This window comes from Lepisma saccharinum, chromosome 8 (genome assembly GCF_977018435.1).
Source record: "Lepisma saccharinum chromosome 8, izLepSacc3.1, whole genome shotgun sequence".
Taxonomy (NCBI): domain Eukaryota; kingdom Metazoa; phylum Arthropoda; class Insecta; order Zygentoma; family Lepismatidae; genus Lepisma; species Lepisma saccharinum.
The window spans coordinates 88,125,170-88,137,411 of record NC_139236.1 but is presented as its reverse complement, the minus strand read 5'-3'; the positions used below and the strand labels follow the sequence as shown (position 1 = coordinate 88,137,411).

The 12,242-nt window shown below is 43.0% G+C and overlaps 1 protein-coding gene across 1 annotated transcript in view; it reads left to right on the top strand.

The window, feature by feature from the left end:
- Positions 1-12,242, top strand: part of ttv (exostosin glycosyltransferase 1 ttv) — a 592,853-nt gene that overhangs the window by 278,776 nt on the left and 301,835 nt on the right. The gene's annotated exons all lie outside the window — the stretch shown is intronic.

Genomic DNA, 12,242 nt, shown 5'->3' with positions numbered 1-12,242 from the left:
GAAACTTTGTAAGGTAGGGAGAGAGAGAGAAAGTTATGAAGAGAGAAAGAGAGAGAGAGAGAGAGAGAGGAAAAGTTACTTTGCTTTGACAGTTGGTCGCACGCGGTCTCTCTCTTTTCTTGGTACTGTATTGATCACCACATCATGCAAGTGTACAAATATGCGATGTACTAAACTGAAAGTGTCTCGGACACGTCTTTGCGGGTTACGTTATAATTTTCACACATTAAGTGATGGACCAAGCCTACGTAAATATTTGAGCTGAAAATACAGGCTCGACCAGCAGTGAAATGGTGGTCTCGTGCATTGCTGAAAAATCGGTCGAAACATAGGCTGCCTCGGTAGCTCAGTATTTAGAAGGTATGCAAGAGGCCCGAATTCGAGTCCTGGTAGTTTTCGCTTAATTTCCTACGCTTCTGCATCTACATTTCCCCTCGTCTCCTGGAAGGGGTACGGCGATCGCTTTTGCAACTTGGCATCGTAGCAATTTTTTGGTGACACGGGACCCCGAAAAAAAACCCTAGCAAGGTCAGCGTTATCCGCTGATTTGATCGCCCTTTCCTTCATCTCCTGTCTCCATCTTTTCTCCTCCCCCCCCCTTTCCTCCCCTCTGCTCCTCTCGCTTAGTTCGTACGGAGAATTAGACTCCCCATCCACGACCATCCACCCTCGGGGCGATCTTTCAGAACGTGAAACTTTTCGACTTGCCAAAAATGTAATTTGTGTTCCTGAGTGGGAGACCGTGGGAGGGGAGAAGATGCCCTGCTCCAGACGGATGCTGGGAGGATTTCTCCAGGTTTGAGTCGTGGCTTTTTCTCCCGTCTTTCTCCAGGCTTGACCTGTGATGGTGGGTTAATCTTCCCACTTTCCCTTTGAAGGTGTACGGGACTGGAGGAGGGGTTATACAGGATGTCGTCTTCACAGTATGTAGAGCCGTGGTTCTGAACGTTCGTGAGCCTGTGTCGTGGTAAATTTGGTTTTTAAAAGTCGATGCTCCGATCCCAACAATTTTACTCGTAAATAACTCTCCATTTCTTTTAACTTTATACGTTATTTAATATGTACCCTTTGAATTTAATATTAATAAATAAATGATGACATAATCATAGAGAGCATTAGTTCGATTAAGGCTTGTTGAGAAAAATAAAATGTTGTATCAAGTAGTTGACAACGACTGGATCCAATGAAATCGGTTAGTTTCCTCTGGCTAATATCATTAAATTAGTTTGGTAAGTGGTGATTGTCATTGGCATGTTCCATTTCGGACAACGAAAAATTACAATTAATCAGAATATTTCCACTTCAATATACAGGGTGATCCGTTTGGGTATGGATAAAATAAAATGGATGTGAAATTTTGTTGGTCAAATGTAATTACCTGAAATATTGTATACAAAAAACTGAGAGGTGGGAGCTTTTATTTCTATACACTACTAACAGTTTAGTACAGTTTTAAGTTTTCTACATGGCCTCCATTGCGAACTCTGCACAACTCATAACGGTGATTCAATTCATTCCACGTCTGGTGTAACATCTGTCGATCAGGGATGATTCTGTCGAAAGCCCGTGTGATTTTTGAGTTTCAAATCATCAATGTCAGTGGGTTTCTGTGAATAGACAGTGTCTGGAGGGGTTAAATCTGAGGAGTTGGGAGGCCAAGCAATTGGTCCCTCACGGCCACACAAACTACGATTGAAATGTTGGTCAAGAAAATCACGAATCAGTTCAAACTTCATTCTTGCCAACACACTACAGCAAAACTCCCATGTTTTACATACGAAAACACCAACACGAAAATTTTCCTACTATCACATTTACGTTTTTATTAATGTTTTATTTTATCCATACCCAAATGATTGATTTGCTTTATTTTAATTCGTTTTTTGTGCCACTTTTGGCTAATTTGCGAAGATGAGGATGAGTGACGATATGATGAAATTGATGAATGGACACTCACAAATATCCACGCCCAGGCCGGGATTCGAACTCGGGACCCCTGGCGTCGTAGCGCGCCACTCCGCCACGGGGGCCGGCCCGTACCCAAATGGATAACCCTGTATTTGTTAATGAAAATTGCTGGGCAAACTAAATTGACCGCGGTGCCAGTTCGTTAACCTCCAAATCTGAAGGCTGGAAGCAACGCGTCCCCCGGTTAGGTCCTTTGATCGCTTACCGCCATTGTCACGAAAGTATTTTTGTGGGCCTCGGCGCAGTGGTAGCGTCGTCGCCTTGTAATCAAGGGGTCCCGGGTTCGATACCCGGTGCAGGCACAAGTGGTTCGGATCCCACTTTAAACTGTAGGTCCAGTCCCAACTAGCCTTACTGTTCATAAAGTGGACTTAAAATAACAACTGAACGAAAGTATTTTCTGTTAACGCATACTCAAGACTCAAACTAGAGAAAGACCCAAGTGTTAAAATTCAAATTTGGAGGCTGCACGGGAGACAGTTCCCTTTCAGTAACTTTGATTTTTCACCAGGTCATCTTTCCACGCGAGTTTGTGCTGCAAGTCGCAAAGTTCAGGAGAAACTCTCGCGGTCCTCGTTATGCACAGATAGGCTAATTGGGACTGCCCTCCTCAGTTGTCCCACTAGCTTTGGAATTGTGCGCTGAACCATTCGTGCCGCCATTAGCTTGTCCGTTTGGCATTAATTTACAAAAATGAAAAATCCTGTGACGCTCTTCTGCGCATCCATAAAACTAAATTCATTGATGGCGGTATTAGAGGAACGACCGCCATATTACCTTGCAGCCGTTGTGTGCGGTCCTCGCTCCGATGGAGTTCGGCTCCTTTGAGACCAAGCATCGAGCCTCGTGGAGGGAATCTCGATCTCCCTTCTCGAAGAGCGACGGGGAGAGAGTATGGGAAATGCATCCAATCGAGCAAGGAAACCGCTCTCCGCAGCATACCTCTGTTGCTATGGATTGGGAGATCGAATCCAATCTGCTTCCTTTTTTGGAATCACCGAGGCAGTCCGGAGCTTTAATGGTAGATCGGAAAGCTTACCTCTTTTTCTTTCACGGGAAGAAATTTTTCCCTCGCAAATGCTGACTCGAAATGAACAGTTTTTTTTTCTTTGAAAGGGTTGGTGTGGGTTGAAGGGTTGAGAAACGCAGGAACTCTTTTTTTTTTCTGGGATATAGAAACTGGCAGGAAATATTTAGTTTTTTTCCACCACCAACCCTCTTGGGATTTAAACTTGCGGAGAGTTGCGGATCTTAAGAAGTCCTTGGAGAGGCTGGCGTCTGGCGCTGAGTTTCCTTCAAGACTTCTTCCTCTCAGTCTCTTCGGCGCTTCAATACGCGCTCAAGTTTTACTGTAGGGACCGGGAAGGTAATCTTGACTGTGGCGAAACATCTCAACACTTGCAGCAACCGCGAGTGCAATTCGGTCCCTGTATAATCAACTACTGCATGAATTTCTGCCAACAGTTTCATGAATTTTAACACGGCTCAATTATTCATTTGCGACCGTGCGCTGTAAACAGACTGTTTCGAACTTCCTTTTCTGGCATCATTGCCCAGTCAATGAAGGACAAAAAAAAAGGCCAATGTCGGGAATAATTCCGTAAAAGCTGAATTTTGGTCAGTTGTAAGAACACTACTAGTAGTGTAAAATCCCAAAAGTCCCCGCTCTCCTCGCGGCGCTTCCCCCCAGCGCCCCCCCGAACATCAATTTCGTAGACTCTCAGTTATTGACCTATATCTCCGTAACCAATGGACGTAGGCAGGTAATCTTTTTTTAGTCTTAATCCTCATTAAATGGGCTACAAAAAGATTCTGTTTAATTTTTCGATAATGTTGATGGTTTTGCCGTAATTTAAAAAATAATCTTCAAAAAGTGATTTTTTTCTAGTACTTTCTAAAGTTTTTGCCGTGTAACTTTTGAGCAAATTAAATGACATAAAATTGTTTCGAATAAAAGTTGTAGCCTATTTTATAAGCTTTAAAACAATATCAGTTTTAATGTACTTTAATGAAAGATTATAGCTTGAGTTTTTCTACAAGACCACAATTTTTATATTTACAAAAATAGATTTATTGATATATTATGAAAGTTTACACTATTTGGATCATTTCTGAAAAATCCTGAAGTTGAAAGGTGCCACCGTTCCCGAGATATATCAAATCAAAAAGATCCAATATGGCGGACTCTTTTCAAGATGGCGGCCAGCAGCATGCAGATGGCGATTGGCTACTCGAGTGAACATGTCTTAAGTGGTATAACAATAGATTGTACCAAGTCTCATGCTTTTATCGAAAAGTCAATGATTCCTGACTTAAATGCCGGACTGTGATACACACACATTTTTTTGGTGCTGTCCTGCATTTGGAGACACATTTTATGCGCATCTTTCATTAAAGTACATTAAACTGATATCGTTTTAAAGCTTATAAATTAGGCTACAACTTTTTTTTCCAAACATTTCTTTGTTATTTAATTTGTTCAAAAATTACAAGGCAAAAACTTTAGAAAGTACTAGAAAAAATTCACTTTTTGAAGATTATTTTTTAAATTACGGCAAAACCATCAGCATTATCGAAACATTAAAGATAATCTTTTTTGTAGCCCATTTAATGAGAATTAAGACTAAAAAAAAAACTATTACCTGCCTACGTCCATTGGTTACGGAGATATAGGTCAATAACTGAGAGTCTACGAAATTTATGTTCGGGAGGGGCGCTGGGGGGGGAGCACCGCGAGGAGGGGCGGGGACTTTTGTTCTAACAACTGACCAAAATTCAGCTTTTAGGGAATTATTCCCGACATGAAACCTTTATTGACTGGGCTAGAAGTACTTTATTTCCAACTCCAGGAATAATGCAGATGCCTCATTTTTGACGCATTTGCTTAATTTTTTAAACAAGTACAAACCCTAAGTTCTTTACAATGCAAGGAGATCCAATCGGAGATGAGACGATAGTTTTAAGTACGACGATGGCCCTTAACAAGGATCGAACGTGTGATCACTTGACTGCAACTGAAGTTGTATTAATATTAAAATTGTAATGATAAATCCTAATATATCTTTAATAGAAAAGTACGGTTGAAATGAAATTTTATCTATATTTCTGTTAATATAAAATGAGTTATTAGATCCAGTCTGGTGAAGAAATATTAAGTGTACTTACTATTGATATAGCTCTTAAAATTAATGGTGGTAGAAAGTAGAGAGCGAAAAATCGGGTTAGTGTAGCATTGTCTACTGCAAATCATTCTCATTCTACTAAGGTATTACCTAAATATGGAATAAAAGATAAGTTGGTAATTACTGTTGCTCCTCTAAATGATTTTGTCCTCAAGGTAATACATGTGCAACAAATGATGTTGGCATTATTGTTATAATAATTACTCTTAATAGATCAAGACGGTCACTTTGGGTGTAAGGTTTTTCCCTTTCAAAAGACAGCCAAGTATCACCTCCCTTCCACGTGGTACACCCTGGACTGCATTTTGCAGACTACCCGAGCTGTGTTGCGATTTCCATATATGATTGTTATTGTCCCTTCATCAATCTCATCTTATCATCATTCAGTCTCATTTTTGTGATTGCCGGACCCTGTGGCCGAGTGGTTAGCACATCGCGCTGCGACGCCAAGGGTCCCGGGTTCGAATCCCGCTCGGGCTTGGTTGTTTGTGCATGTCCATTCATCAATTTCATAATTTCATCACTCATCCCCATCTTCGCAAGGCACAAAACGCGAAGTAAAATAAACTAAATCAATCAATCATTTTCGTTATTTGCCAAGAATGGCAGAAAAGCTAAGTAAAATCAATCAATCAAACAGACAGCCACTTCCGTAACCCAAAAGTTAATCTCACTTCCACGGACTACACATTGCTAAATGCAGTATTCGAGGCCAACAATGCTCTGGATCCTGGACGCACGACCACATTTGAATCCTGTGTGGGGCTTGTGTCTTCCATATTAGTATAGGAAAGTTACGCCTTATTTTGACTCCAGATGTACAAGAGGTTCCAAAGAATGTAATAAAACGAAAAGTAGCCTTCAATTTTTTTGTTTTCAGTCTTCGGCCCTTATTCGGCTATACTATATGGGTTTGTAACTGTCTCTTCATCCATTTCATAGCTATCTCTACCAGGCATCCCCACTACAAGTGGAAGAAATACAACGTTAAAGAAACCAAATCAACCAACCAATCGTAACTTGCTCTCTCTGCCCTCCTCTCTCTCTCTCTGTGTGTGTGTGTATGCGTGTTTACCATCTGCACGCACAGACACAAACACACTCACGCACCATCACACACAGTGTTTGTGTGTGCGTGGAAGAGAGAGATAGCAAGTTATGATTGGTTGGTGGATTGATTTAGTTTATACAACGTCGCATTTCTGCCACTTGTGGTCAATCGCGATGATACAGCACAAGCCCAAACATAGTATTAAACTGTCTTGTGGGTCCAGCCGCCAGAGACTCGTGAGCCTGCAAACATGCAGGCCAGGGTGGAGAAGAATTTGAAATGTCACCCTTTACTCCCATAGAATCGAGTCTCACTGCATTTGGTGCGTATCAAATGTACAACCTTTCTCCAGTCCATGGCACTTGGTCAAACGCTTGTGCAAAGTCAACGACTGTTGCAAAATTGTCGAATGGGATCTTCATGAAATGATCCCATGAAATTCTCACGGTAGGATGCCAGAATGAAATCTCCTGTGAAGACTGCTCGTTTTTTAAATGCGAGATGCAAACGCCAGCTTTCTTCTTTGCCTCTCCCTGGGGGACACAGGAACGTCCAAAAACCATCTTTGTAAGCAGAAGATTCCGCCACACTCAGCGTTGCTTAATGGAGCGGGTAATTGATTGCTCGTAGTAGCGGGAAGCTTTCATGTCCGCGTCGGCGGAAACTGTCGGTGCAAGACTTAACAAACGCAATTGTGCCTCTTTTTTAATCCCTTCCCGGAAAACAGCGGACGACACAAACGTACGCAGAAAAAAAAATGCACCGGACTTGTTTTTTCCTAATGCCTGTCGGAGCGTCTGTTTTAGTGAGGAAATTGAATTACTCCGCCGCTCAGAATTTAATTTCCTGTACTTTGAATATCTTGTTTTGTGCACTCTCTTGCCCCCCCCTTCCCCCCGTCCTTGTGGCAAACATTATTACGACCGTGCCTCCTTCCAAATAAATACCGCCCTCTTCGTTAGGACTACACGTGTCGGAGTTAATTTTGTATTTAACCATAATAAGAGGGGAATATTATAGGAAATCTGTGTTACCTGTCGTCTCGTTCTTGGTCTGTTACTTTAGAGAAGACGAGACTAGATTTATCCACACCTTCAACATTTCAATAACATACCCCCAAAATTTCAAGATCCATTAGTTTTTTATGGAGGCCCGATTTATGGACATTTTGGGGTTTACCCGGATATCTTGTTTCTCGGTTGTCATCTTAATGCTTATATTTTTTCCAGATATCCCATTTCTCTGTTCTGTTTACGCTTTTTCCTTCTCGGATATTCCATTTCTCGATTGTTTCGTTTACGCTTTTTCCTTCTGGAGATATTCAGTTTCTCGGTTGTTCTGTTTACGCTTCTTCCTTGTTGGATATTCCGTTTCTCGGTTGTTCTGCTCAAACTTCTTCCCGAATATACCGATTCTCGGTTGTTCTGCGCCGGACCCTGTGGCTGAGTGGTTAGCACATCGCGCTGCGACGCCAAGGGTCCCGTGTTCGAATCCCGCTCAGGCATGGTTGTTTGTGGATGTCCATTCATCAATTTCATCACTCATCCCCATCTTCGCAAATTAGCCAAGAGGCACAAAACGCGTTGTAAAATAAAATAAATGAAAATAAAAAAATGAAAAAATAGGTTGTTCTGTTTACGCTTCTTCCTTGTCGGATATTCAGTTTTTCGGTTGCTCTGTTTACGCTTCTTCCTTCTCAGGATATTCCGTTTCTCGGTTGTTCTACTCAAACTTCTTCCCGAATATACCGATTCTCGGTTGTTCTGTTTACGCTTCTTCCTTGTCGAATATTCTGTTTCTCTGTTGCTCTGTTTACGCTTCTTTCTTCCCGGATATACAATTTCTCGGCTGTTCTGTCGACTCCTAATCCCTTCCGAGTGTTCGACCGCTCCGCGTGAACCTTACTTTCCGAGAACTCCACAGAATTACCACTAGAAACCCTGTTGAATCAGTTTGCAGGAACTCTGGGAGAAGAGACGCTGAAGCTGTGCAGCCCAGGAGTTTTATAGCAGCCGTCGAAGGAGAATCAGACAAGTGAACTGTCTCCAAGGGTTATTAGGCCGAAGCCATCTTCATCATCTCAAAACGCGTTCAGTCGTCCTTCGTTCCCTAAACTGCTTTCAGGAACGACACTTAACAGAAGCGACATCAATTTTCTTTTGTAAACGTCGGTCGGTTCATCTCGCCCCCTTCTGCAACAGATACTCTTGGTGTCGTTTCACTGCCTCCTGTAATAACCGAGTTTGAGGACGAATAACGAACGCTTCTGAATCTATTGTCGAGAGAGGAACTGCTATCGTAAAGCGAGGCGTAATTGTTGGCTGAAATGCATACGCCGCTGCCTTCGAGTAATTCTTTGCTGCTGGAGGATTCCAGTTTGGTTCTTCTTCACTCTCGTGAGTGGTCATCTAGAGGTATATTAAGTACAGGGTGTTTCAGAAGTCTCGCAACCCAAATTTTGAAAATTTGTGTCACGAAAACTGTAGGAGATATTTACACCTGGTTTTCTGCATTATAAAGCCTTATCCATTGAGATATTTTTCAATGCTTAACATTATCAAGTTACTCCATACAGAAAATGTGCTGGCGGAAGGCAGCGTTATATTTTTTACCAGAATGCTACTTTTCGCCACGCTGGAGAACCGGGTTCGCTTCCTGGGGTGGGTGATTTAAGGTAGGAATTTTCCCGGCTTTGTCTCCGCATAAAGCGGGTATGGGGCTCACCCAGCCTCGAATCAATGGGCAACACTGGGAGGAGGGGGTAAAAGCGGCCGGAGCGTGGTGCTGATCACATCATCTCCAAAATTACCGACATCGAGAATGTGTGAGGCCTTCATGGCACGGGGAACTTTACCTTTTACCTTAATCAGTTTCATCATATCATCACTCATTCTCATCTTGCCCCAAGTAATATAAACCAAACCAATCAATAAATTGTTCTATTGTGATGTGCAGGCGTGAAGCTCGCACCGTGCGGAGCGGTCGCTGGCCACCACACGCGAGTTACCCAAGCCGTAATGCTCTTAATGAAGCGACGGTGTCATTATTTTCTGATTACTTGTTTCCGGAAGGAATGTTTATAGCTATCTTAATTGTGAGAATTGCTTCTCCGCGGCATTGTCCCTGTCCTTCGCCTCAACCAGAAGATCTTTTTAAAGAAACTTAACAAGCCGCGATGAACGTAGTTTTCTACTCATTTAAAGATAAGGCTAGCGATTTGCTAGGTTCGAAGACCTTTTCGCTTCGTCCATCCACGTGCTGCGTTGTTGCATTGGACGCTTAATCACTCTCCTCACCCCACCTCTCCTCATTTACTATCACTGGTCAAGGCCAATCCCCTCTCACGATGTGTGGAAAGCCTATATTTTGTGCTATTGCTCAAGCGTGCTTATTTTGATCTCCTTACTACGACTCTCTTGTGCAATACATGGAATTTGTTAGTAAATAAATGAGATGATAGATACACGAACAGGGTCATTGTAATTAAAATATATACATACAGGGCTTCACAGCGCGTAAGACATGAAGATGAACAACCTTTCTTAGTAACGTTTTTGTTCGTTGAAGACTTGTTTCGACGCTACGAGCCGTTAAAAAAGAATGGATTTTCTATCCTGTAAGTGTCCATGATTTGCGACATATTCATGGTTGCCACTGTCTTTTATTATTATTATTTTTTGTCTGGTAAAACACTTAAGCGAGAATGTGCTGCGGAAACAGTAGCATAGTATCGTACAAATAGTAGAGATGCCGGCAGGTTGAAGTCGCTGGATTTAAGCCCTCTCCTGTAAATCCCACACAAATCACCTTCCGCACATTGTCCATAGATACGCTCAGAGAGTCGTCTGTCAGTAGGTTTTAATAAAATCCAATTTGTTCATAATATATCCAATTTTATAAGAAGTAATGTCCGCCCTGGTTCCTTGGAACTTTCATTGGCTTTAAGATACTTCTATTTTAGAGTGTAATATCATTTATTAAAATCCCTCCCCACTAAATTTGTAAGTGGAGCCACTTGCCTCCACCTTCGTTTGTGTGATTTGAGGTCTAAGACCACTTTTATGCACAGAAGGCTAAACGGGAATGGACCTACAGTTTAAAGTGGGATCCGAACCACTATGTGCCTCCAACGGGTATCGAACCCGGGACCCCACCTTCGTGTGCAAGTCTTTAGGCGTGAGCGCACTTCGTGAGTGTTCCTTCATCTAATCATTGTCGCGATTAGCCAAAATGTTGAAGAAAAGCGACGTAAAATAACACACATACACATATGCATAACTTACATTTGGGTATAGAGCGAACGCAAGGAAAAGTACCTTCGGCCAAAAGTCTCCGCGTACCTTCCCTTCCATCCGTTCAACCATAAGAAAGCATGCTCCACTCTGCCCCTCCCCTCCACGCGGGTGCACAGGAGTCGTGGGTCTGCGCATGCTCTTTTCCCCGTGTATTAGTTCTGCCCCTCAAAATGTGCGTCGAGGTTTCCGTTCATTTTGTGCACAGAAGGACCGGACGTAAGTTTTTAAGAGTGGGGCGACCCGAACCACAATGTACCTCCACGCGGAATCGAATCCGGAACCGTCTGTCTACAAGGCGTAGGCCACTGTAATATGGGAGATTTTACGAACAGAGCAAGGGTGTAACACGAACCCCGCCAAACCTGACACCGCCAAGCTGAGAATGTGCATATATTAACCCTTCACCTCTACACCGAGGAATCCGATATCTTGTTTTCCTGGCGTCTCCCCAGCATGTGTGGGAATCGCGCGGCAGTGGTGTCTCCCATGCGAAAGAGATACGATGAAGTCCTTACAACTGCATTGAAGCCTGACCAACGCCTGACATCCGTTTCCGCCTGTCATTTTGGTTGTAGTACCGTGGTCTACTACTACCCATTAATGTACGGTAGTGTTGGCTGAACGAATGGGGGGGGGGATGATATCAGGAGAGTCTTTTAGAAACAGACGAGAAGGAAACTAAACCGTTCTAAACGAGACCGAGAATGAGGCAGACCTCATTCGTATACAGGGTGATTCTGAACAATGTGGAAAAACTTCACGAGGTGATTCCTGACAGGACAAGGAACAAAAAAGTTCACATGAACACTTGCGTGAAGATGCATGTGTTCCAAGATGATCGCACTACCCGTCGTCATGCCGGAACATTGGCATTCTGACACCTGGAAACGTGAATTTTGGTCGGTTTGCGAAAGTAGCCCATCGCATGCGTTCCTTTCCCCATGTTAGGCAACTCGACTGCGCGTCAAATCTCCTGCATATGGCCTTGAACGGCTGAACAGCACCAGCGAATCACAGCCTAGTTCAGAACCTGTTTCACCTCGCTACTCAATCGCGTACCTGGCGCTCGGAGATTTCGACATGGCACCGCTGCAGTGCGCTGCTATTGGCTATCGCCATATGCAGGAGATTTGACGGCCACTCTAGTGCTCCTACTACTAGTAGCCAGGGACTCCCAGCTAGACAACGGGTGGTGCCATCTATCTTGGAACACTTGCATTGCCAGACATATGTTCATGTGGACTTTTTGTTTTTTTGTCCTGTCAGGAATCACCTCCAGATGTTGGTTCCCATTGTTCAGAATCACCCTGTATAGTATGCGATTGTTAATTCCAACGAAACTCCACAGACCTTTCTGAGGTTGAAGGTTTTGAAGAATTTGCAGAACATCATCATGTGAGTTCCAGCTGTATTTTCTAGATTGATTGGAGCTTTCATTTTGTTTGTTACTTAAATTTCTGGTCGGTCTTAAATCGTTAATGAAAGCAGGGTGGCGACAATTAAAGTTGCCTTAATCAGAACCCTCTAGAGCCCGTTCTTAGCAACGGATTGCGCTGATACTTTGTAAAGAGGCTATGGAGACCATTGGAAAACGAATACTGAAGAAAGATATATACTTCAAATTTTCACCACCAGGTTGAAATGTGGCGTTGGAATTAAATTTCCAAAACTCACAGCCCTCTAGATCCCGTTCTTAGCAACGGATTGCGCTGATACTTGGTAAAGAGGCTATGGAGACCATTGGGA